At 39.4% G+C, this 26,390-nt stretch overlaps 5 non-coding genes across 5 annotated transcripts; all 5 read right to left on the bottom strand.

Annotated features, from left to right (window-relative positions):
- Nucleotides 1-1,689: 1,689 nt before the first annotated feature.
- TRNAA-AGC (transfer RNA alanine (anticodon AGC)) lies at nt 1,690-1,762 on the bottom strand. The gene has a single exon. It is a non-coding gene; the product is annotated as a tRNA-Ala (tRNA).
- Nucleotides 1,763-5,892: 4,130 nt separating this feature from the next.
- On the bottom strand, nt 5,893-5,965 carry TRNAA-AGC (transfer RNA alanine (anticodon AGC)). The gene has a single exon. It is a non-coding gene; the product is annotated as a tRNA-Ala (tRNA).
- An 11,227-nt stretch (nt 5,966-17,192) lies between these two features.
- On the bottom strand, nt 17,193-17,265 carry TRNAA-AGC (transfer RNA alanine (anticodon AGC)). Its single transcript has one exon. It is a non-coding gene; the product is annotated as a tRNA-Ala (tRNA).
- Nucleotides 17,266-21,442: 4,177 nt separating this feature from the next.
- On the bottom strand, nt 21,443-21,515 carry TRNAA-AGC (transfer RNA alanine (anticodon AGC)). The gene has a single exon. It is a non-coding gene; the product is annotated as a tRNA-Ala (tRNA).
- Nucleotides 21,516-23,129: 1,614 nt separating this feature from the next.
- TRNAK-CUU (transfer RNA lysine (anticodon CUU)) lies at nt 23,130-23,202 on the bottom strand. Its single transcript has one exon. It is a non-coding gene; the product is annotated as a tRNA-Lys (tRNA).
- Between the last annotated feature and the right edge of the window lie 3,188 nt (nt 23,203-26,390).

Here is a 26,390-nt window from a genome sequence, read left to right on the forward strand (position 1 = left end):
TGGGGCTGGAACCCATGACCCTGAGATTAAGAGTCTTATGCTCTACCAACTGAGCTAGCCGGCCTTCCACTTCAAGATGGTATGCAGACTAATCATTTTTTATGAAGGAAATCCATTCCTGGACAATTTTTGGGAGCTATTGCATGTCTAATGCAAGATTAATCTGCATATTATGAGAGTCAATGCAATATTCAGGCAAAAATTACTCATTTTCACCCATCGCGGGGCTCGAACCCACGACCCTGAGATTAAGAGTCTCATGCTCTACCGAGTGAGCTAGCCGGGTTCCCTCCTTAAGACAGTATGCAGACCAATCCCTTTTTGTGAAGAAAATCAAATCCTGGATAGTCCTCTACTCTTGTTTTGCAAGGAAAGCCAGATTCATACATCCTTCAGAGGACAGAGTGTCAAAAAAAAATTAAGAGAAAATGAAAATGGAAGTTGTGAGAACTTCATTTTGAGATTGCATAAGAATTCAAATTCCTCTCACATGCTAAAGAATATCTGAACCCTTTTGATTAAACCACTTTAGTTGTTATAATGAGACCATATTTGAAAGCCATCTGTGATTTTTCTGTTCTTACTCTGCAATGACCTTGGCAATGACAAGTTAAAAATAAAATGTATGCAAATTTTATAATGGAGAATGCGGGCATCGATCCCGCTACCTCTCGCATGCTAAGCGAGCGCTCTACCATTTGAGCTTATTCCCCTGTGTGTTTAATCTGCATAACATGAAAAAAGTAACCTCACTGCCTTCCACACTTTATTTGAAGTCCAATTGCCCATAACAGTGTTCAGTTCACTCCTAACTTATGCCTTACCTCCACTTACGGGATGTTTTACAGTTCAGGTTGGCCTGTTTACTACTCGAATATGAGTGATATTGTGGTGTGTTCATCTAGACTCATACCCTACCTAATCTTGAAGGTAAATTTCCCACCAATGAGAAACCAAGGGAGATACCATTTTTGAAAGTTATTGCATGTCTAATGCAAGAATAATCACCAGATTATGAGAGTCCAGCAAAAATTATTCATTTTTGCCCAACGTGGGGCTCGAACTCACGACCCTGAGATTAAGAGTCTCATGCTCTACCGACGGAGCTAGCCGGGCTCCCACTTCAAGATGGTATGCGGACTAATCATTTTTTATGAAGGAAATCCATTCCTGGACCATTTTTGGGAGTTATTGCAGGTCTAATGCAAGATTAATCTTCATATTATGAGAGTCAATGCAATATTCAGGCAAAAATTACTAGTTTTCGCCCAATGGGGGGCTCGAACCCATGACCCTGAGATTAAGAGTCTCATGCTCTACCGACTGAGCTAGCCGGGCTCCCTCCTTAAGACAGTATGCAGACCAATCCCTTTTTGTGAAGAAAATCAAATCTCGGATATTCCTCTACTCTTGTTTTGCAAGGAAAGCCAGATTTATACATCCTTCAGAGGACAGAGTGTCAAAAAAATAAGAGAAAATGAAAATGGAAGTTGTGAGAACTTCATTTTGAGATTGCATAAGAATTCAAATTCCTCTCACATGCTAAAGAATACCTGAACCCTTTTGATTAAACAACTTTAGTTGTTATAATGAGACCATATTTGAAAGCCATCTGTGATTTTTCTGTTCTTACTCTGCAATGACCTTGGCAATGACAAGTTAAAAATAAAATGTATGCAAATTTTATAATGGAGAATGCGGGCATCGATCCCGCTACCTCTCGCATGCTAAGCGAGCGCTCTACCATTTGAGCTAATTCCCCTGTGTGTTTAATCTGCATAACATGAAAAAAGTAACCTTACTGCCTTCCACACTTTATTTGAAGTCCAATTGCCCAGAACAGTGTTCAGTTCACTCCTAACTTATGCCTTACCTCCACTTATGGGATGTTTTACAGTTCAGGTTGGCCTGTTTACTACTCGAATATGAGTGATATTGTGGTGTGTTCATCTAGACTCATACCCTACCTAATCTTGAAGTTAAATTTCCCACCAATGAGAAACCAAGGGAGATACCATTTTTGATAGTTATTGCATGTCTAATGCAAGAATAATCACCAGATTATGAGAGTCCAGCAAAAATTACTCATTTTCGCCCAACGTGGGGCTCGAACCCACGACCCTGAGATTAAGAGTCTCATGCTCTACAGACTGAGCTAGCCGGGCTCCCACTTCAAGATAGTATGCGGACTAATCCTTTTTTATGAAGGAAATCCATTCCTGGACCATTTTTGGGAGTTATTGCAGGTCTAATGCAAGATTAATCTTCATATTATGAGAGTCAATGCAATATTCAGGCAAAAATTACTCGTTTTCGCCCAACGTGGGGCTCGAACCCATGACCCTGAGATTAAGAGTCTCATGCTCTACCGACTGAGCTAGCCGGGCTCCCTCCTTAAGACAGTATGCAGACCAATCCCTTTTTGTGAAGAAAATCAAATCTCGGATATTCCTCTACTCTTGTTTTGCAAGGAAAGCCAGATTTATACATCCTTCAGAGGACAGAGTGTCAAAAAAAATAAGAGAAAATGAAAATGGAAGTTGTGAGAACTTCATTTTGAGATTGCATAAGAATTCAAATTCCTCTCACATGCTAAAGAATACCTGAACCCTTTTGATTAAACCACTTTAGTTGTTATAATGAGACCATATTTGAAAGCCATCCGTGATTTTTCTGTTCTTACTCTGCAATGACCTTGGCAATGACAAGTTAAAAATAAAATGTATGCAAATTTTATAATGGAGAATACGGGCATCGATCCCGCTACCTCTCACAAGCTAAGCGAGCGCTCTACCATTTGAGCTAATTCCCCTGTGTGTTTAATCTGCATAACACGAAAAAAGTAACCTCACTGCCTTCCACACTTTATTTGAAGTCCAATTGCCCATAACAGTGTTCAGTTCACTCCTAACTTATGCCTTACCTCCACTTATGGGATGTTTTACAGTTCAGGTTGGCCTGTTTACTACTCGAATATGAGTGATATTGTGGTGTGTTCATCTAGACTCATACCCTACCTAATCTTGAAGTTAAATTTCCCACCAATGAGAAACCAAGGGAGATACCATTTTTGATAGTTATTGCATGTCTAATGCAAGAATAATCACCAGATTATGAGAGTCCAGCAAAAATTACTCATTTTCGCCCAACGTGGGGCTGGAACCCATGACCCTGAGATTAAGAGTCTTATGCTCTACCAACTGAGCTAGCCGGCCTTCCACTTCAAGATGGTATGCAGACTAATCATTTTTTATGAAGGAAATCCATTCCTGGACAATTTTTGGGAGCTATTGCATGTCTAATGCAAGATTAATCTGCATATTATGAGAGTCAATGCAATATTCAGGCAAAAATTACTCATTTTCACCCATCGCGGGGCTCGAACCCACGACCCTGAGATTAAGAGTCTCATGCTCTACCGAGTGAGCTAGCCGGGTTCCCTCCTTAAGACAGTATGCAGACCAATCCCTTTTTGTGAAGAAAATCAAATCCTGGATAGTCCTCTACTCTTGTTTTGCAAGGAAAGCCAGATTCATACATCCTTCAGAGGACAGAGTGTCAAAAAAAAATTAAGAGAAAATGAAAATGGAAGTTGTGAGAACTTCATTTTGAGATTGCATAAGAATTCAAATTCCTCTCACATGCTAAAGAATACCTGAACCCTTTTGATTAAACCACTTTAGTTGTTATAATGAGACCATATTTGAAAGCCATCCGTGATTTTTCTGTTCTTACTCTGCAATGACCTTGGCAATGACAAGTTAAAAATAAAATGTATGCAAATTTTATAATGGAGAATACGGGCATCGATCCCGCTACCTCTCACAAGCTAAGCGAGCGCTCTACCATTTGAGCTAATTCCCCTGTGTGTTTAATCTGCATAACACGAAAAAAGTAACCTCACTGCCTTCCACACTTTATTTGAAGTCCAATTGCCCATAACAGTGTTCAGTTCACTCCTAACTTATGCCTTACCTCCACTTATGGGATGTTTTACAGTTCAGGTTGGCCTGTTTACTACTCGAATATGAGTGATATTGTGGTGTGTTCATCTAGACTCATACCCTACCTAATCTTGAAGTTAAATTTCCCACCAATGAGAAACCAAGGGAGATACCATTTTTGATAGTTATTGCATGTCTAATGCAAGAATAATCACCAGATTATGAGAGTCCAGCAAAAATTACTCATTTTCGCCCAACGTGGGGCTGGAACCCATGACCCTGAGATTAAGAGTCTTATGCTCTACCAACTGAGCTAGCCGGCCTTCCACTTCAAGATGGTATGCAGACTAATCATTTTTTATGAAGGAAATCCATTCCTGGACAATTTTTGGGAGCTATTGCATGTCTAATGCAAGATTAATCTGCATATTATGAGAGTCAATGCAATATTCAGGCAAAAATTACTCATTTTCACCCATCGCGGGGCTCGAACCCACGACCCTGAGATTAAGAGTCTCATGCTCTACCGAGTGAGCTAGCCGGGTTCCCTCCTTAAGACAGTATGCAGACCAATCCCTTTTTGTGAAGAAAATCAAATCCTGGATAGTCCTCTACTCTTGTTTTGCAAGGAAAGCCAGATTCATACATCCTTCAGAGGACAGAGTGTCAAAAAAAAATTAAGAGAAAATGAAAATGGAAGTTGTGAGAACTTCATTTTGAGATTGCATAAGAATTCAAATTCCTCTCACATGCTAAAGAATAGCTGAACCCTTTTGATTAAACCACTTTAGTTGTTATAATGAGACCATATTTGAAAGCCATCTGTGATTTTTCTGTTCTTACTCTGCAATGACCTTGGCAATGACAAGTTAAAAATAAAATGTATGCAAATTTTATAATGGAGAATGCGGGCATCGATCCCGCTACCTCTCGCATGCTAAGCGAGCGCTCTACCATTTGAGCTTATTCCCCTGTGTGTTTAATCTGCATAACATGAAAAAAGTAACCTCACTGCCTTCCACACTTTATTTGAAGTCCAATTGCCCATAACAGTGTTCAGTTCACTCCTAACTTATGCCTTACCTCCACTTACGGGATGTTTTACAGTTCAGGTTGGCCTGTTTACTACTCGAATATGAGTGATATTGTGGTGTGTTCATCTAGACTCATACCCTACCTAATCTTGAAGGTAAATTTCCCACCAATGAGAAACCAAGGGAGATACCATTTTTGAAAGTTATTGCATGTCTAATGCAAGAATAATCACCAGATTATGAGAGTCCAGCAAAAATTATTCATTTTTGCCCAACGTGGGGCTCGAACTCACGACCCTGAGATTAAGAGTCTCATGCTCTACCGACGGAGCTAGCCGGGCTCCCACTTCAAGATGGTATGCGGACTAATCATTTTTTATGAAGGAAATCCATTCCTGGACCATTTTTGGGAGTTATTGCAGGTCTAATGCAAGATTAATCTTCATATTATGAGAGTCAATGCAATATTCAGGCAAAAATTACTAGTTTTCGCCCAATGGGGGGCTCGAACCCATGACCCTGAGATTAAGAGTCTCATGCTCTACCGACTGAGCTAGCCGGGCTCCCTCCTTAAGACAGTATGCAGACCAATCCCTTTTTGTGAAGAAAATCAAATCTCGGATATTCCTCTACTCTTGTTTTGCAAGGAAAGCCAGATTTATACATCCTTCAGAGGACAGAGTGTCAAAAAAATAAGAGAAAATGAAAATGGAAGTTGTGAGAACTTCATTTTGAGATTGCATAAGAATTCAAATTCCTCTCACATGCTAAAGAATACCTGAACCCTTTTGATTAAACAACTTTAGTTGTTATAATGAGACCATATTTGAAAGCCATCTGTGATTTTTCTGTTCTTACTCTGCAATGACCTTGGCAATGACAAGTTAAAAATAAAATGTATGCAAATTTTATAATGGAGAATGCGGGCATCGATCCCGCTACCTCTCGCATGCTAAGCGAGCGCTCTACCATTTGAGCTAATTCCCCTGTGTGTTTAATCTGCATAACATGAAAAAAGTAACCTTACTGCCTTCCACACTTTATTTGAAGTCCAATTGCCCATAACAGTGTTAAGTTCACTCCTAACTTATGCCTTACCTCCACTTATGGGATGTTTTACAGTTCAGGTTGGCCTGTTTACTACTCGAATATGAGTGATATTGCGGTGTGTTCATCTAGACTCATACCCTAGCTAATCTTGAAGTTAAATTTCCCACCAATGAGAAACCAAGGGAGATACCATTTCTGATAGTTATTGCATGTCTAATGCAAGAATATTCACCAGATTATGAGAGTCAATGCAATAATCCAGCAAAAATTACTCATTTTCGCCCAACGTGGGGCTCGCACCCACGACCTTGAGATTAAGAGTCTCATGCTCTACCGACTGAGCTAGCCGGGCTCCCACTTCAAGATGGTATGCGGACTAATCATTTTTTATGAAGGAAATCCATTCCTGGACCATTTTTGGGAGTTATTGCAGGTCTAATGCAAGATTAATCTTCATATTATGAGAGTCAATGCAATATTCAGGCAAAAATTACTCGTTTTCGCCCAATGGGGGGCTCGAACCCATGACCCTGAGATTAAGAGTCTCATGCTCTACCGACTGAGCTAGCCGGGCTCCCTCCTTAAGCCAGTATGCAGACCAATCCCTTTTTGTGAAGAAAATCAAATCTCGGATATTCCTCTACTCTTGTTTTGCAAGGAAAGCCAGATTTATACATCCTTCAGAGGACAGAGTGTCAAAAAAATAAGAGAAAATGAAAATGGAAGTTGTGAGAACTTCATTTTGAGATTGCATAAGAATTCAAATTCCTCTCACATGCTAAAGAATACCTGAACCCTTTTGATTAAACCACTTTAGTTGTTATAATGAGACCATATTTGAAAGCCATCTGTGATTTTTCTGTTCTTACTCTGCAATGACCTTGGCAATGACAAGTTAAAAATAAAATGTCTGCAAATTTCATAATGGAGAATGCGGGCATCGATCCCGCTACCTCTCGCATGCTAAGCGAGCGCTTTACTATTTGAGCTAATTCCCCTGTGTGTTTAATCTGCATAACATGAAAAAAGTAACCTTACTGCCTTCCACACTTTATTTGAAGTCCAATTGCCCATAAAAGTGTTAAGTTCACTCCTAACTTATGCCTTACCTCCACTTATGGGATGTTTTACAGTTCAGGTTGGCCTGTTTACTACTCGAATATGAGTGATATTACGGTGTGTTCATCTAGACTCATACCCTAGCTAATCTTGAAGTTACATTTCCCACCAATGAGAAACCAAGGGAGATACCATTTCTGATAGTTATTGCATGTCTAATGCAATAATATTCACCAGATTATGAGAGTCAATGCAATAATCCAGCAAAAATTACTCATTTTCGCCCAACGTGGGTCTCAAACCCACAACCCTGAGATTAAGAGTCTCATGCTCTACCGACTGAGCTAGCCGGGCTCCCACTTCAAGATGGTATGCAGACTAATCATTTTTTATGAAGGAAATCAATTTCTGGACAATTTTGGGAGTTATTGCATGTCTAATGCAAGATTAATCTCCATATTATGAGAGTCAATGCAATATTCAGGCAAAAATTACTCATTTTCGCCCAACGTGGGGCTCGAACCCACGACCCTGAGATTAAGAGTCTCATGCTCTTCCGACTGAGCTAGCCGGGTTCCCTCCTTAAAACAGTATGCAGACCAATCCCTTTTTGTGAAGAAAATCAAATCCTGGATATTCCTCTACTCTTGTTTTGCAAGGAAAGCCAGATTTATACATCCTTCAGAGGACAGAGTGTCAAAAAAAATAAGAGAAAATGAAAATGGAAGTTGTGAGAACTTCATTTTGAGATTGCATAAGAATTCAAATTCCTCTCACATGCTAAAGAATACCTGAACCCTTTTGATTAAACCACTTTAGTTGTTATAATGACACCATATTTGAAAGCCATCCGTGATTTTTCTGTTCTTACTCTGCAATGACCTTGGCAATGACAAGTTAAAAATAAAATGTATGCAAATTTTATAATGGAGAATGCGGGCTTCAATCCCACTACCTCTCGCTTGCTAAGCAAGCGCTCTACCATTTGAGCTAATTCCCCTGTGTGTTTAATCTGCATAACATTAAAAAAGTAACCTCACTGCCTTCCACACATTATTTGAAGTCCAATTGCCCATAAAAGTGTTAAGTTCACTCCTAATTTATGCCTTACCTCCACTTATGGGATGTTTTACAGTTCAGGTTGGCCTGTTTACTACTCGAATATGAGTGATATTGCGGTGTGTTCATCTAGACTCATACCCTAGCTAATCTTGAAGTTAAATTTCCCACCAATGAGAAACCAAGGGAGATACCATTTTTGATACTTATTGCATGTCTAATGCAAGAATAATCACCAGATTATGAGAGTCAATGCAATAATCCTGCGAAAATTACTAATTTTCACCCAACGTGGGGCTCGGACCCACGACCCTGAGATTAAGAGTCTCATGCTCTACCGACTACTCTTGTTTTGCAAGGAAAGCCAGATTTATACATGCTTCAGAGGACAGAGTGTCAAATAAAACAAGAGAAAATGAAAATGGAAGTTGTGAGAACTTCATTTTGAGATTGCATAAGAATTCAAATTCCTCTCACGTGCTAAAGAATACCTGAACCCTTTTGATTAAACCACTTTAGTTGTTATAATGAGACCATATTTGAAAGCCATCTGTGATTTTTCTGTTCTTACTCTGCAATGACCTTGGCAATGACAAGTTAAAAATAAAATGTATGCAAATTTTATAATGGAGAACGCGGGCTTCAATCCCACTACCTCTCGCTTGCTAAGCAAGCGCTCTACCATTTGGGCTAATTCCCCTGTGTGTTTAATCTGCATAACATTAAGAAAGTAACCTCACTGCCTTCCACACATTATTTGAAGTCCAATTGCCCATAACAGTGTTCAGTTCACTCCTAACTTAAGCCTTACCTCCACTTATGGGATGTTTTACAGTTCAGGTTGGCCTGTTTACTACTCGAATATGAGTGATATTGCGGTGTGTTCATCTAGACTCATACCCTACCTAATCTTGAAGTTAAATTTCCCACCAATGAGAAACCAAGGGAGAAACCATTTTTGATAGTTATTGCATGTCTAATGCAAGAATAATCACCAGATTATGAGAGTCAATGCAATAATCCAGCAAAAATTACTCATTTTCACCCAACGTGGGGCTCCAACCCACGACCCTGTGATTAAGAGTGTCATGCTCTACCGACTGAGCTAGCCGGGCTCCCACTTCAAGATGGTATGCAAACTAATCATTTTTTATGAAGGAAATCCATTCCTGGACAATTTTTGCGAGTTATTGCATGTCTAATGCAAGATGAAGCTCCATATTATGAGAGTCAATGCAATATTCAGGCAAAAATTACTCGTTTTTGCCCAACGTGGGGCTCGAACCCACAACCCTGAGATTAAGAGTCTCAGGCTCTACCGACTGAGCTAGCCAGGCTCCCTCCTTAAGACAGCATGCAGACCAATCCCTTTTTGTGAAGAAAATCAAATCCTGGATATTCCTCTACTCTTGTTTTGCAAGGAAAGCCAGATTTATACATCTTTCAGAGGATAGAGTGTCAAATAAAACAAGAGAAAATGAAAATGAAAGTTGTGAGAACTTCATTTTGAGATTGCATAAGAATTCAAATTCCTCTCACGTGCTAAAGAATACATGAACCCTTTTGATTAAACCACTTTAGTTGTTATAATGAGACCATATTTGAAAGCCATCTGAGATTTTTCTGTTCTTACTCTGCAATGACCTTGGCAATGACAAGTTAAAAATAAAATGTATGCAAATTTTATAATGGAGAATGCGGGCATCGATCGCGCTACCTCTCACATGTTAAGTGAGCGCTTTACCATTTGAGCTAATTCCCCTGTGTGTTTAATCTTCATAACATTAAAAAAGTAACCTCACTGCCTTCCACACTTTATTTGAAGTCCAATTGCCCATAACAGTGTTCAGTTCACTCCTAACTTATGCCTTACCTCCACTTATGGGATGTTTTACAGTTCAGGTTGGCCTGTTTACTACTCGAATATGAGTGATATTGCGGTGTGTTCATCTAGACTGATACCCTACCTAATCTTGAAGTTAAATTTCCCACCAATGAGAAACCAAGGGAGATACCATTTTTGATACTTATTGCATGTCTAATGCAAGAATAATCACCAGATTATGAGAGTCCAGCAAAAATTACTCATTTTCGCCCAACGTGGGGCTCGAACTAACGACCCTGTGATTAAGAGTGTCATGCTCTACCGACTGAGCTAGACAGGCTCCCACTTCAAGATGGTATGCAGACTAATCATTTTTTATGAAGGAAATCCATTCCTGGACAATTTTTGCGAGTTATTGCATGAAGCTCCATATTATGAGAGTCAATGCAATATTCAGGCAAAAATTACTCGTTTTCGCCCAACATGGGGCTCGAACCCACGACCCTGAGATTAAGAGTCTCATGCTCAACCGCGGGCTCCCTCCTTAAGACAGTATGCAGACCAATCCCTTTTTGTGAAGAAAATCAAACCCTGGATATTCCTCTACTCTTGTTTTGCAAGGAAAGCCAGATTTATACATCCTTCAGAGGATAGAGTGTCAAATAAAACAAGAGAAAATGAAAATGGAAGTTGTGAGAACTTCATTTTGAGATTGCATAAGAATTCAAATTCCTCTCACGTGCTAAAGAATACATGAACCCTTTTGATTAAACCACTTTAGTTGTTATAATGAGACCATATTTGAAAGCCATCTGTGATTTTTCTGTTCTTACTCTGCAATGACCTTGGCAATGACAAGTTAAAAATAAAATGTATGCAAATTTTATAATGGAGAATGCGGGCATCGATCGCGCTACCTCTCACATGCTAAGCGAGCGCTCTACCATTTGAGCTAATTCCCCTGTGTGTTTAATCTTCATAACATTAAAAAAGTAACCTCACTGCCTTCCACACTTTATTTGAAGTCCAATTGCCCATAACAGTGTTCAGTTCACTCCTAACTTATGCCTTACCTCCACTTATGGGATGTTTTACAGTTCAGGTTGGCCTGTTTACTACTCGAATATGAGTGATATTGCGGTGTGTTCATCTAGACTGATACCCTACCTAATCTTGAAGTTAAATTTCCCACCAATGAGAAACCAAGGGAGATACCATTTTTGATACTTATTGCATGTCTAATGCAAGAATAATCACCAGATTATGAGAGTCCAGCAAAAATTACTCTTTTTCGCCCAACGTGGGGCTCGAACCAACGACCCTGTGATTAAGAGTGTCATGCTCTACGGACTGAGCTAGCCGGGCTCCCACTTCAAGATGGTATGCAGACTAATCATTTTTTATGAAGGAAATCCATTCCTGGACAATTTTTGCGAGTTATTGCATGAAGCTCCATATTATGAGAGTCAATGCAATATTCAGGCAAAAATTACTCGTTTTCGCCCAACGTGGGGCTCGAACCCACGACCCTGAGATTAAGAGTCTCATGCTCTACCGTGGGCTCCCTCCTTAAGACAGTATGCAGACCAATCCCTTTTTGTGAAGAAAATCAAATCCTGGATATTCCTCTACTCTTGTTTTGCAAGGAAAGCCAGATTTATACATCCTTCAGAGGATAGAGTGTCAAATAAAACAAGAGAAAATGAAAATGGAAGTTGTGAGAACTTCATTTTGAGATTGCATAAGAATTCAAATTCCTCTCACGTGCTAAAGAATACATGAACCCTTTTGATTAAACCACTTTAGTTGTTATAATGAGACCATATTTGAAAGCCATCTGTGATTTTTCTGATCTTACTCTGCATTGACCTTGGCAATGACAAGTTAAAAATAAAATGTATGCAAATTTTATAATGGAGAATGCGGGCATCAATCCCACTACCTCTCACTTGCTAAGCAAGCGCTCTACCATTTAGGCTAATTCCCCTGTGTGTTTAATCTGCATAACATTAAAAAATTAACCTCACTGCCTTCCACACTTTATTTGAAGTCCAATTGCCCATAACAGTGTTCAGTTCACTCCTAACTTATGCCTTACCTCCACTTATGGGATGTTTTACAGTTCAGGTTGGCCTGTTTACTACTCGAATATGAGTGATATTGCGATGTGTTCATCTAGACTCATACCCTACCTAATCTTGAAGTTAAATTTCCCACCAATGAGAAACCAAGGGAGAAAACATTTTTGATAGTTATTGCATGTCTAATGCAAGAATAATCACCAGATTATGAGAGTCAATGCAATAATCCAGCAAAAATTACTCATTTTTACCCAACGTCGGGCTCGAACCCACGGCCCTGAGATTAAGAGTCTCATGCTCTACCAACTGAGCTAGCCAGGCTCCCTCTTCAAGATGGTATGCAGACTAATCATTTTTTATGAAGGAAATCCATTCCTGGACAATTTTTGGAAGTTATTGCATGTCTAATGCAAGATTAATCTCCATATTATGAGAGTCAATGCAATATTCAGGCAAAAATTACTCTTTTTTGCCCAACGTGGGGCTCAAACTCACGACCCTGAGATTAAGAGTCTCATACAGTACCGACTGAGCTAGCTGGGCTCCCTCCTTAAGACAGTATGCAGACCAATCACTTTTTGTGAAGAAAATCAAATCCTGGATATTCCTCTACTCTTGTTTTGCAAGGAAAGCCAGATTTATACATGCTTCAGAGGACAGAGTGTCAAATAAAATAAGAAAAAATAAAAACAGAAGTTGTGAGAACTTCATTTTGAGATTGCATAAGAATTCAAATTCCTCTCACGTGCTAAAGAATACATGAACCCTTTTGATTAAACCACTTTAGTTGTTATAATGAGACCATATTAGAAAGCCATCTGTGATTTTTCTGATCTTACTCTGCATTGACCTTGGCAATGACAAGTTAAAAATAAAATGTATGCAAATTGTATAATGGAGAATGCGGGCATTAATCCCACTACCTCTCGCTTGCTAAGCGAGCGCTCTACCATTTGAGCTAATTCTCCTGTGTGTTTAATCTGCATAACATTAAAAAAGTAACCTCACTGCCTTCCACACTTTATTTGAAGTCCAATTGCCCATAACAGTGTTCAGTTCACTCCTAACTTATGCCTTACCTCCACTTATGGGATGTTTTACAGTTCAGGTTGGCCTGTTTACTACTCGAATATGAGTGATATTGCGGTGTGTTCATCTAGACTCATACCCTACCTAATCTTGAAGTTAAATTTCCCACCAATGAGAAACCAAGGGAGAAACCATTTTGATAGTTATTGCATGTCTAATGCAAGAATAATCACCAGATTATGAGAGTCAATGCAATAATCCAGCAAAAATTACTCAATTTCACCCAATGTGGGGCTCGAACCCACGACCCTGTGATTAAGAGTGTCATGCTCTACCGACTGAGCTAGCCGGGCTCAAACTTCAAGATGGTATGCAGACTAATCGTTTTTTATGAAGGAAATCCATTCCTGGACAATTATTGCGAGTTATTGCATGTCTAATGCAAGGTGAAGCTCCATATTATGAGAATCAATGCAATATTCAGGCACAAATTACTCGTTTTCGCCCAACGTGGGGCTCGAACCCACGACCCTGAGATTAAGAGTCTCATGCTCTACCGACTGAGCTAGCCGGGCTCCCTCCTTAAGACAGTATGCAGACCAATCACTTTTTGTGAAGAAAATCAAATCCTGGATATTCCTCTACTCTTGTTTTGCAAGGAAAGCCAGATTTATACATGCTTCAGAGGACAGAGTGTCAAATAAAATAAGAAAAAATAAAAACAGAAGTTGTGAGAACTTCATTTTGAGATTGCATAAGAATTCAAATTCCTCTCACGTGCTAAAGAATACCTGAACCCTTTTGATTAAACCACTTTAGTTGTTATAATGAGACCATATTTGAAAGCCATCTGTGATTTTTCTGATCTTACTCTGCATTGACCTTGGCAATGACAAGTTAAAAATAAAATGTATGCAAATTTTATAATGGAGAATGCGGGCATTAATCCCACTACCTCTCGCTTGCTAAGCGAGCGCTCTACCATTTGAGCTACTTCTCCTGTGTGTTTAATCTGCATAACATGAAAAAAGTAACCTGACTGCCTTCCACACTTTATTTGAAGTCCAATTGCCCATAACAGTGTTCAGTTCACTCCTAACTTATGCCTTACCTCCACTTATGGGATGTTTTACAGTTCAGGTTGGCCTGTTTACTACTCGAATATGAGTGATATTGCGGTGTGTTCATCTAGACTCATACCCTACCTAATCTTGAAGTTAAATTTCCCACCAATGAGAAACCAAGGGAGAAACCATTTTGATAGTTATTGCATGTCTAATGCAAGAATAATCACCAGATTATGAGAGTCAATGCAATAATCCAGCAAAAATTACTCATTTTCACCCAATGTGGGGCTCGAACCCACGACCCTGTGATTAAGAGTGTCATGCTCTACCGACTGAGCTAGCCGGGCTCAAACTTCAAGATGGTATGCAGACTAATCGTTTTTTATGAAGGAAATCCATTCCTGGACAATTTTTGCGAGTTATTGCATGTCTAATGCAAGATGAAGCTCCATATTATGAGAGTCAATGCAATATTCAGGCAAAAATTACTCGTTTTCGCCCAACGTGGGGCTCGAACCGACAACCCTGAGATTAAGAGTCTCATGCTCTACCGACTGAGCTAGCCGGGCTCCCTCCTTAAGTCAGTATGCAGACCAATCCCTTTTTGTGAAGAAAATCAAATCCTGGATATTCCTCTACTCTTGTTTTGCAAGGAAAGCCAGATTTATACATCCTTCAGAGAATAGAGTGTCAAATAAAACAAGAGAAAATGAAAATGGAAGTTGTGAGAACTTCGTTTTGAGATTGCATAAGAATTCAAATTCCTCTCACGTGCAAAAGAATACATGAACCCTTTTGATTAAACCACTTTAGTTGTTATAATGAGACCATATTTGAAAGCCATCTGTGATTTTTCTGTTCTTACTCTGCAATGACCTTGGCAATGACAAGTTAAAAATAAAATGTATGCACATTTTATAATGGAGAATGCGGGCATCGATCACGCTACCTCTCACATGCTAAGCGAGCACTCTACCATTTGAGCTAATTCCCCTGTGTATTTAATCTGCATAACATGAAAAAAGTAACCTCACTGCCTTCCACACTTTATTTGAAGTCCAATTGCCCATAACAGTGTTCAGTTCACTCCTAATTTATGCCTTACCTCCACTTATGGGATGTTTTACAGTTCAGGTTGGCCTGTTTACTCCTTGAATATGAGTGATATTGCGGTGTGTTCATCTAGACTCATACCCTAGCTAATCTTGAAGTTAAATTTCCCACCAATGAGAAACCAAGGGAGATACCATTTCTGATAGTTATTGCATGTCTAATGCAAGAATATTCACCAGATTATGAGAGTCAATGCAATAATCCAGCAAAAATTACTCATTTTCGCCCAACGTCGGGCTCAAACCCACGGCCCTGAGATTAAGAGTCTCATGCTCTACCAACTGCGCTAGCCAGGCTCCCTCTTCAAGATGGTATGCAGTCTAATCATTTTTTATGAAGGAAATCCATTCCTGGACAATTTTTGGAAGTTATTGCATGTCTAATGCAAGATTAATCTCCATATTATGAGAGTCAATGCAATAGTCAGGCAAAAATTACTCTTTTTCGCCCAACGTGGGGCTCAAACCCACGACCCTGATATTAAGAGTCTCATTCAGTACCGACTGAGCTAGCCGGGCTCCCTCCTTAAAACAGTATGCAGACCAATCACTTTTTGTGAAGAAAATCAAATCCTGGATATTCCTCTACTCTTGTTTTGCAAGGAAAGCAAGATTTATACATGCTTCAGAGGACAGAGTGTCAAATAAAATAAGAAAATATAAAAACGGAAGTTGTGAGAACATCATTTTGAGATTGCATAAGAATTCAAATTCCTCTCACGTGCTAAAGAATACCTGAACCCTTTTGATTAAACCACTTTAGTTGTTATAATGAGACCATATTTGAAAGCCATCTGTGATTTTTCTGTTCTTACTCTGCAATGACCTTGGCAATGACAAGTTAAAAATAAAATGTATGCAAATTTTATAATGGAGAATGCGGGCATCAATCCCACTACCTCTCGCTTGCTAAGCAAGCACTCTACCATTTGAGCTAATTCCCCTGTGTGTTTAATCTGCATAACATTAAAAAAGTAACCTCACTGCCTTCCACACTTTATTTGAAGTCCAATTGCCCATAACAGTGTTCAGTTCACTCCTAACTTATGCCTTACCTCCACTTATGGGATGTTTTACAGTTCAGGATGGCCTGTTTACTACTCGAATATGAGTGATATTTCGGTGTGTTCATCTAGACTCATACCATACCTAATCTTGAAGTTAAATTTTCCACCAATGAGAAACCAAGGGAGATACCATTTTTGATACTTATTGCATGTCTAATGCAAGAATAATCACCAGATTATGAGAGTCAATGCAATAATCCTGCAAAAATTACTAATTTTCACCCAACGTGGGGCTCGAACCCACGACCCTGAGATTAAGAGTCTCATGCTCTACCGACTGATCTAGCCGGGCTCCCACTTCAAGATGGTATGCAGACTAATCATTTTTTAAGAAGGAAATCCATTCCTGGACAATTTTTGTGAGTTATTGCATGTCTAATGCAAGATGAATCTCCATATTATGAGAGTCAATGCAATATTCAGGCAAAAGTTACTCTTTTTCACCCAACGTGGGGCTCAAACCCACAACCCTGAGATTAAGAGTCTCATGCTCTACCGACTGAGCTAGCCGGGCTCCCTCCTTAAGACAGTATGCAGACCAATCCCTTTTTGTGAAGAAAATCAAATCCTGGATATTCCTCTACTCTTGTTTTGCAAGGAAAGCCAGATTTATACATCCTTCAGAGGATAGAGTGTCAAATAAAACAAGAGAAAATGAAATGGAAGTTGTGAGAACTTCATTTTGAGAATGCATAAGAATTCAAATTCCTCTCACGTGCTAAAGAATACCTGAACCCTTTTGATTAAACCACTTTAGTTGTTATAATGAGACCATATTTGAAAGCCATCTGTGATTTTTCTGATCTTACTCTGCATTGACCTTGGCAATGACAAGTTAAAAATAAAATGTATGCAAATTTTATAATGGAGAATGCGGGAATCGATCCCGCTACCTCTCGCTTGCTAAGCGAGCACTCTACCATTTGAGCTAATTCCCCTGTGTAATTAATCTGCATAACATGAAAAAAGTAACCTCACTGCCTTCCACACTTTATTTGAAGTCCAATTGCCCATAACAGTGTTCAGTTCCCTCCTAATTTATGCCTTACCTCCACTTATGGGATGTTTTACAGTTCAGGTTGGCCTGTTTACTCCTTGAATATGAGTGATATTGCGGTGTGTTCATCTAGACTCATACCCTACCTAATCTTGAAGTTAAATTTCCCACCAATGAGAAACCAAGGGAGATACCATTGTTGATACTTATTGCATGTCTAATGCAAGAAAAATCACCAGATTATGAGAGTCAATGCAATAATCCAGCAACAATTACTCATTTTCACCCAACGTGGGGCTTGAACCCACGACCCTGAGATTAAGAGTCTCATGCTCTACCGACTGAGCTAGCCGGGCTCCAATTTCAAGATGGTATGCAGACTAATCATTTTTTATGAAGGAAATCCATTCCTGGACAATATGTGTGAGTTATTGCATGTCTAATGCAAGATGAATCTCCATATTATGAGAGTCAATGCAATATTCAGGCAAAAATTCCTCTTTTTCGCACAACGTGGGGCTCGAACCCACGACCCTGAGATTAAGAGTCTCATGCTCTACCGACTGAGCTAGCCGGGCTCCCTCCTTAAGACAGTATGCAGACCAATCCCTTTTTGTGAAGAAAATCAAATCCTGGATATTCCTCTACTCTTGTTTTGCAAGGAAAGCCAGATTTATACTTCCTTCAGAGGACAGAGTATCAAATAAAACAAGAGAAAATGAAAATGGAAGTTGTGAGAACTTCATTTTGAGATTGCATAAGAATTCAAATTCCTCTCACGTGCTAAAGAATACCTGAACCCTTTTGATTAAACCACTTTAGTTGTTATAATGAGACCATATTTGAAAGCCATCTGTGATTTTTCTGTTCTTACTCTGCAATGACCTTGGCAATGACAAGTTAAAAATAAAATGTATGCAAATTTTATAATGGAGAATGCGGGCATCGATCCCGCTACCTCTTGCATGCTAAGCGAGCGCTCTACCATTTGAGCTAATTCCCATGTGTGTTTAATCTGCATAACATGAAAAAAGTAACCTTACTGCCTTCCACACTTTATTTGAAGTCCAATTGCCCATAACAGTGTTCAGTTCACTCCTAACATATGCCTTACCTCCTCTTATGGAATGTTTTACAGTTCAGGTTGGCCTGTTTACTCCTTGAATATGAGTGATATTGCGGTGTGTTCATCTAGACTCATACCCTACCTAATCTTGAAGTTAAATTTCCCACCAATGAGAAACCAAGGGAGAAACCATTTTTGATAGTTATTGCATGTCTAATGCAAGAATAATCATCAGATTATGAGAGTCAATGCAATAATCCAGCAAAAATTACTCATTTTCACCCAACGTGGGGTTCGAACCCACGACCCTGTGATTAAGAGTGTCATGCTCTACCGACTGAGCTAGCCGGGCTCCCACTTCAAGATGGTATGCAGACTAATCATTTATTATGAAGAAAATCCATTCCTGGACAATTTTTGCGAGTTATTGCATGTCTAATGCAAGATGAAGCTCCATATTATGAGAGTCAATGCAATATTCAGGCAAAAATTACTGTTTTTTTGCCCAACGTGGGGCTCGAACCCACGACCCTGAGATTAAGAGTCTCATGCTCTACCGACTGAGCTAGCCAGGCTCCCTCCTTAAGACAGTATGCAGACCAATCCCTTTTTGTGAAGAAAATCAAATCCTGGATATTCCTCTACTCTTGTTTTGCAAGGAAAGCCAGATTTATACATCCTTCAGAGGATAGAGTGTCAAATAAAACAAGAGAAAATGAAAATGGAAGTTGTGAGAACTTCATTTTGAGATTGCATAAGAATTCAAATTCCTCTCACGTGCTAAAGAATACATGAACCCTTTTGATTAAACCACTTTAGTTGTTATAATGAGACCATATTTGAAAGCCATCTGTGATTTTTCTGTTCTTACTCTGCAATGACCTTGGCAATGACAAGTTAAAAATAAAATGTATGCAAATTTTATAATGGAGAATGCGGGCATCGATCGCGCTACCTCTCACATGCTAAGCGAGCACTCTACCATTTGAGCTAATTCCCCTGTGTGTTTAATCTGCATAACATTAAAAAAGTAACCTCACTGCCTTCCACACTTTATTTGAAGTCCAATTGCCCATAACAGTGTTCAGTTCACTCCTAACTTATGCCTTACCTCCACTTATGGGATGTTTTACAGTTCAGGTTGGCCTGTTTACTACTCGAATATGAGTGATATTGCGGTGTGTTCATCTAGACTCATACCCTACCTAATCTTGAAGTTAAATTTCCCACCAATGAGAAACCAAGGGAGATACCATTTTTGATACTTATTGCATGTCTAATGCAAGAATAATCACCAGATTATGAGAGTCAATGCAATAATCCTGCAAAAATTACTCATTTTCACCCAACGTGGGGCTTGAACCCACGACCCTGAGATTAAGAGTCTCATGCTCTACCGACTGAGCTAGCCGGGCTCCAATTTCAAGATGGTATGCAGACTAATCATTTTTTATGAAGGAAATCCATTCCTGGACAATTTGTGTGAGTTATTGCATGTCTAATGCAGGATGAATCTCCATATTATGAGAGTCAATGCAATATTCAGGCAAAAACTTACTCTTTTTCGCCCAACGTGGGGCTCGAACCCACGACCCTAAGATTAAGAGTCTCATGCTCTACTGACTGAGCTAGCCGGGCTCCCTCCTTAAGACAGTATGCAGACCAATCCCTTTTTGTGAAGAAAATCAAATCCTGGATATTCCTCTACTCTTGTTTTGCAAGGAAAGCCAGATTTATACATCCTTCAGAGGACAGAGTGTCAAATAAAACAAGAGAAAATGAAAATGGAAGTTGTGAGAACTTCATTTTGAGATTGCATAAGAATTCAAATTCCTCTCACGTGCTAAAGAATACCTGAACCCTTTTGATTAAACCACTTTAGTTGTTATTATGAGACCATATTTGAAAGCCATCTGTGATTTTTCTGTTCTTACTCTGCAATGACCTTGGCAATGACAAGTTAAAAATAAAATGTATGCAAATTTTATAATGGAGAATGCGGACATCGATCCCGCTACCTCTCGCATGCTAAGCGAGCACTCTACCATTTGAGCTAATTTCCATGTGTGTTTAATCTGCATAACATGAAAAAAGTAACCTTACTGCCTTCCACACTTTATTTGAAGTCCAATTGCCCATAACAGTGTTCAGTTCACTCCTAACTTATGCCTTACCTCCTCTTATGGGATGTTTTACAGTTCAGGTTGGCCTGTTTACTCCTTGAATATGAGTGATATTGAGGTGTGTTCATCTAGACTCATACCCTACCTAATCTTGAAGTTAAATTTCCCACCAATGAGAAACCAAGGGAGAAACCATTTTTGATAGTTATTTCATGTCTAATGCAAGAATAATCATCAGATTATGAGAGTCAATGCAATAATCCAGCAAAAATTACTCATTTTCACCCAACATGGGGCTCGAACCCACGACCCTGTGATTAAGAGTGCCATGCTCTACCGACTGAGCTAGCCGGGCTCCCACTTCAAGATGGTATGCAGACTAATCATTTTTTATGAAGGAAATCCATTCCTGGACAATTTTTGCGAGTTATTGCATGTCTAATGCAAGATGAAGCTCCATATTATGAGAGTCAATGCAATATTCAGGCAAAAATTACTCGTTTTTGCCCAACGTGGGGCTCGAACCCACGACCCTGAGATTAAGAGACTCATGCTCTACCGACTGAGCTAGCCAGGCTCCCTCCTTAAAACATTATGCAGACCAATCCCTTTTTGTGAAGAAAATCAAATCCTGGATATTCCTCTACTCTTGTTTTGCAAGGAAAGCCAGATTTATACATCCTTCAGAGGACAGAGTGTCAAAAAAAATAAGAGAAAATGAAAATGGAAGTTGTGAGAACTTCATTTTGAGATTGCATAAGAATTCAAATTCCTCTCACGTGCTAAAGAATACATGAACCCTTTTGATTAAACCACTTTAGTTGTTATAATGAGACCATATTTGAAAGCCATCTGTGATTTTTCTGTTCTTACTCTGCAATGACCTTGGCAATGACAAGTTAAAAATAAAATGTATGCAAATTTTATAATGGAGAATGCGGGCATCGATCCCGCTACCTCTCGCATGCTAAGCGAGCGCTCTACCATTTGAGCTAATTCCCCTGTGTATTTAATCTGCATAACATGAAAAATGTAACCTTACTGCCTTCCACACTTTATTTGAAGTCCAATTGCCCATAACAGTGTTCAGTTCACTCCTAACTTATGCCTTACCTCCACTTATGGGATGTTTTACAGTTCAGGTTGGCCTGTTTACTCCTTGAATATGAGTGATATTGCGGTGTGTTCATCTAGACTCATACCCTACCTAATCTTGAAGTTAAATTTCCCACCAATGAGAAACCAAGGGAGATACCATTTTTGATACTTATTGCATGTCTAATGCAAGAAAAATCACCAGATTATGAGAGTCAATGCAATAATCCAGCAAAAATTACTCATTTTCGCCCAACGTGGGGCTCGAACCCACGGCCCTGAGATTAAGAGTGTCATGCTCTACCAACTGAGCTAGCCAGGCTCCCTCTTCAAGATGGTATGCAGACTAATCATTTTTTATGAAGGAAATCCATTCCTGGACAATTTTTGGGAGTTATTGCATGTCTAATGCAAGATTAATCTCCATAATATGAGAGTCAATGCAATATTCAGGCAAAAATTACTCTTTTTTGCCCAACGTGGGGCTCGAACCCACGACCCTGAGATTAAGAGTCTCATGCTCTACCGACTGAGCTAGCCAGGCTCCCTCCTTAAGACAGTATGCAGACCAATCCCTTTTTGTGAAGAAAATCAAATCCTGGATATTCCTCTACTCTTGTTTTGCAAGGAAAGCCAGATTTATACATCCTTCAGAGGATAGAGTGTCAAATAAAACAAGAGAAAATGAAAATGGAAGTTGTGAGAACTTCATTTTGAGATTGCATAAGAATTCAAATTCCTCTCACGTGCTAAAGAATACATGAACCCTTTTGATTAAACCACTTCAGTTGTTATAATGAGACCATATTTGAAAGCCATCTGTGATTTTTCTGTTCTTACTCTGCAATGACCTTGGCAATGACAAGTTAAAAATAAAATGTATGCAAATTTTATAATGGAGAATGCGGGCATCGATCGCGCTACCTCTCACATGCTAAGCGAGCACTCTACCATTTGAGCTAATTCACCTGTGTATTTAATCTGCATAACATGAAAAAAGTAACCTCACTGCCTTCCACACTTTATTTGAAGTCCAATTGCCCATAACAGTGTTCAGTTCACTCCTAACTTATGCCTTACCTCCACTTATGGGATGTTTTACAGTTCAGGTTGGCCTGTTTACTCCTTGAATATGAGTGATATTGCGGTGTGTTCATCTAGACTCATACCCTACCTAATCTTGAAGTTAAATTTCCCACCAATGAGAAACCAAGGGAGATACCATTTTTGATACTTATTGCATGTCTAATGCAAGAATAATCACCAGATTATGAGAGTCCAGCAAAAATGACTCATTTTCGCCCAACGTGGGGCTCGAACCCACGACCCTGTGATTAAGATTGTCATGCTCTACCGACTGAGCTAGCCGGGCTCCCACTTCAGGATGGTATGCAGACTAATCATTTTTTATGAAGGAAATCCATTCCTGGACAATTTTTGCGAGTTATTGCATGTCTAATGCAAGATGAAGCTCCATATTATGAGAGTCAATGCAATATTCAGGCAAAAATTACTCGTTTTCGCCCAACGTGGGGCTCGAACCCACGACCCTGAGATTAAGAGTCTCATGCTCTACCGACTGAGCTAGCTGGGCTCCCTCCTTAAGACAGTATGCAGACCAATCCCTTTTTGTGAAGAAAATCAAATCCTGGATATTCCTCTACTCTTGTTTTGCAAGGAAAGCCAGATTTATACATCCTTCAGAGGATAGAGTGTCAAATAAAACAAGAGAAAATGAAAATGGAAGTTGTGAGAACTTCATTTTGAGATTGCACAAGAATTCAAATTCCTCTCACGTGCTAAAGAATACATGAACCCTTTTGATTAAACCACTTCAGTTGTTATAATGAGACCATATTTGAAAGCCATCTGTGATTTTTCTGATCTTACTCTGCATTGACCTTGGCAATGACAAGTTAAAAATAAAATGTATGCAAATTTTATAATGGAGAATGCGGGCATCGATCCCGCTACCTCTCGCATGCTAAGCGAGGGTTCTACCATTTGAGCTAAGTCCCCTGTGTGTTTAATCTGCATAACATGCAAAAAGTAACCTCACTGCCTTCCACACTTTATTTGAAGTCCAATTGCCCATAACAGTGTTCAGTTCACTCCTAATTTATGCCTTACCTCCACTTGTGGGATGTTTTACAGTTCAGGTTGGCCTGTTTACTCCTTGAATATGAGTGATATTGCGGTGTGTTCATCTAGACTCATACCCTACCTAATCTTGAAGTTAAATTTCCCACCAATGAGAAACCAAGGGAGATACCATTTTTGATACTTATTGCATGTCTAATGCAAGAAAAATCACCAGATTATGAGAGTCAATGCAATAATCCAGCAAAAATTACTAATTTTTGCCCAACGTGGGCCTCGAACCCACGGCCCTGAGATTAAGAGTCTCATGCTCTACCAACTGAGCTAGCCAGGCTCCCTCTTCAAGATGGTATGCAGACTAATCATTTCTTATGAAGGAAATCCATTCCTGGACAATTTTTGGGAGTTATTGCATGTCTAATGCAAGATTAATCTCCATAATATGAGAGTCAATGCAATATTCAGGCAAAAATTACTCTTTTTAGCCAAACGTGGGGCTCGAACCCACGACCCTGAGATTAAGAGTCTCATGCAGTACCGACTGAGCTAGCTGGGCTCCCTCCTTAAGACAGTATGCAGACCAATCACTTTTTGTGAAGAAAATCAGATCCTGGATATTCCTCTACTCTTGTTTTGCAAGGAAAGCCAGATTTATACATGCTTCAGAGGACAGAGTGTCAAATAAAATAAGAAAAAATAAAAACGGAAGTTGTGAGAACATCATTTTGAGATTGCATGAGAATTCAAATTCCTCTCACGTGCTAAAGAATACCTGAACCCTTTTGATTAAACCACTTTAGTTGTTATAATGAGACCATATTTGAAAGCCGTCTGTGATTTTTCTGTTCTTACTCTGCAATGACCTTGGCAATGACAAGTTAAAAATAAAATGTATGCAAATTTTATAATGGAGAATGCGGGCATCGATCGCGCTACCTCTCACATGTTAAGCGAGCACTCTACCATTTGAGCTAATTCCCCTGTGTATTTAATCTGCATAACATGAAAAAAGTAACCTCACTGCCTTCCACACTTTATTTGAAGTCCAATTGCACATAACAGTGTTCAGTTCACTCCTAACTTATGCCTTACCTCCACTTATGGGATGTTTTACAGTTCAGGTTGGCCTGTTTACTACTCGAATATGAGTGATATTGCGGTGTGTTCATCTAGACTCATACCCTACCTAATCTTGAAGTTAAATTTCCCACCAATGAGAAACCAAGGGAGATACCATTTTTGATACTTATTGCATGTCTAATGCAAGAATAATCACCAGATTATGAGAGTCCAGCAAAAATTACTCATTTTCGCCCAACGTGGGGCTCGAACCCACGACCCTGTGATTAAGAGTGTCATGCTCTACCGACTGAGCTAGCCGGGCTCCCACTTCAAGATGGTATGCAGACTAATCATTTTTTATGAAGGAAATCCATTCCTGGACAATTTTTGCGAGTTATTGCATGTCTAATGCAAGATGAAGCTCCATATTATGAGAGTCAATGCAATATTCAGGCAAAAATTACTTGTTTTCGCCCAATGTGGGGCTTGAACCCACGACCCTGAGATTAAGAGTCTCATGCTCTACCGACTGAGCTAGATGGTCTCCCTCCTTAAGACAGTATGCAGACCAATCCCTTTTTGTGAAGAAAATCAAATCCTGGATATTCCTCTACTCTTGTTTTGCAAGGAAAGCCAGATTTATACATCCTTCAGAGGATAGAGTGTCAAATAAAACAAGAGAAAATGAAAATGGAAGTTGTGAGAACTTCATTTTGAGATTGCATAAGAATTCAAATTCCTCTCACGTGCTAAAGAATACATGAACCCTTTTGATTAAACCACTTCAGTTGTTATAATGAGACCATATTTGAAAGCCATCTGTGATTTTTCTGATCTTACTCTGCATTGACCTTGGCAATGACAAGTTAAAAATAAAATGTATGCAAATTTTATAATGGAGAATGCGGGCATCGATCCCGCCACCTCTCGCATGCTAAGCGAGGGTTCTACCATTTGAGCTAATTCCCCTGTGTGTTTAATCTGCATAACATGAAAAAAGTAACCTTACTGCCTTCCACACTTTATTTGAAGTCCAATTGCCCATAACAGTGTTCAGTTCACTCCTAATTTATGCCTTACCTCCACTTATGGGATGTTTTACAGTTCAGGTTGGCCTGTTTACTCCTTGAATATGAGTGATATTGCGGTTTGTTCATCTAGACTCATACCCTACCTAATCTTGAAGTTAAATTTCCCACCAATGAGAAACCAAGGGAGATACCATTTTTGATACTTATTGCATGTCTAATGCAAGAAAAATCACCAGATTATGAGAGTCAATGCAATAATCCAGCAAAAATTACTCATTTTCGCCCAACGTGGGGCTCGAACCCACGGCCCTGAGATTAAGAGTCTCATGCTCTACCAAATGAGCTAGCCAGGCTCCCTCTTCAAGATGTTATGCAGACTAATCATTTTTTATGAAGGAAATCCATTCCTGGACAATTTTTGGGAGTTATTGCATGTCTAATGCAAGATTAATCTCCATAATATGAGAGTCAATGCAATATTCAGGCAAAAATTACTCTTTTTTGCCCAACGTGGGGCTCGAACCCACGACCCTGAGATTAAGAGTCTCATGCAGTACCGACTGAGCTAGCTGGGCTCCCTCCTTAAGAC

Source organism: Lissotriton vulgaris, chromosome 1_1 (assembly GCF_964263255.1).
Source record: "Lissotriton vulgaris chromosome 1_1, aLisVul1.2, whole genome shotgun sequence".
In the NCBI taxonomy this organism is placed as follows: Eukaryota; Metazoa; Chordata; class Amphibia; order Caudata; family Salamandridae; genus Lissotriton; species Lissotriton vulgaris.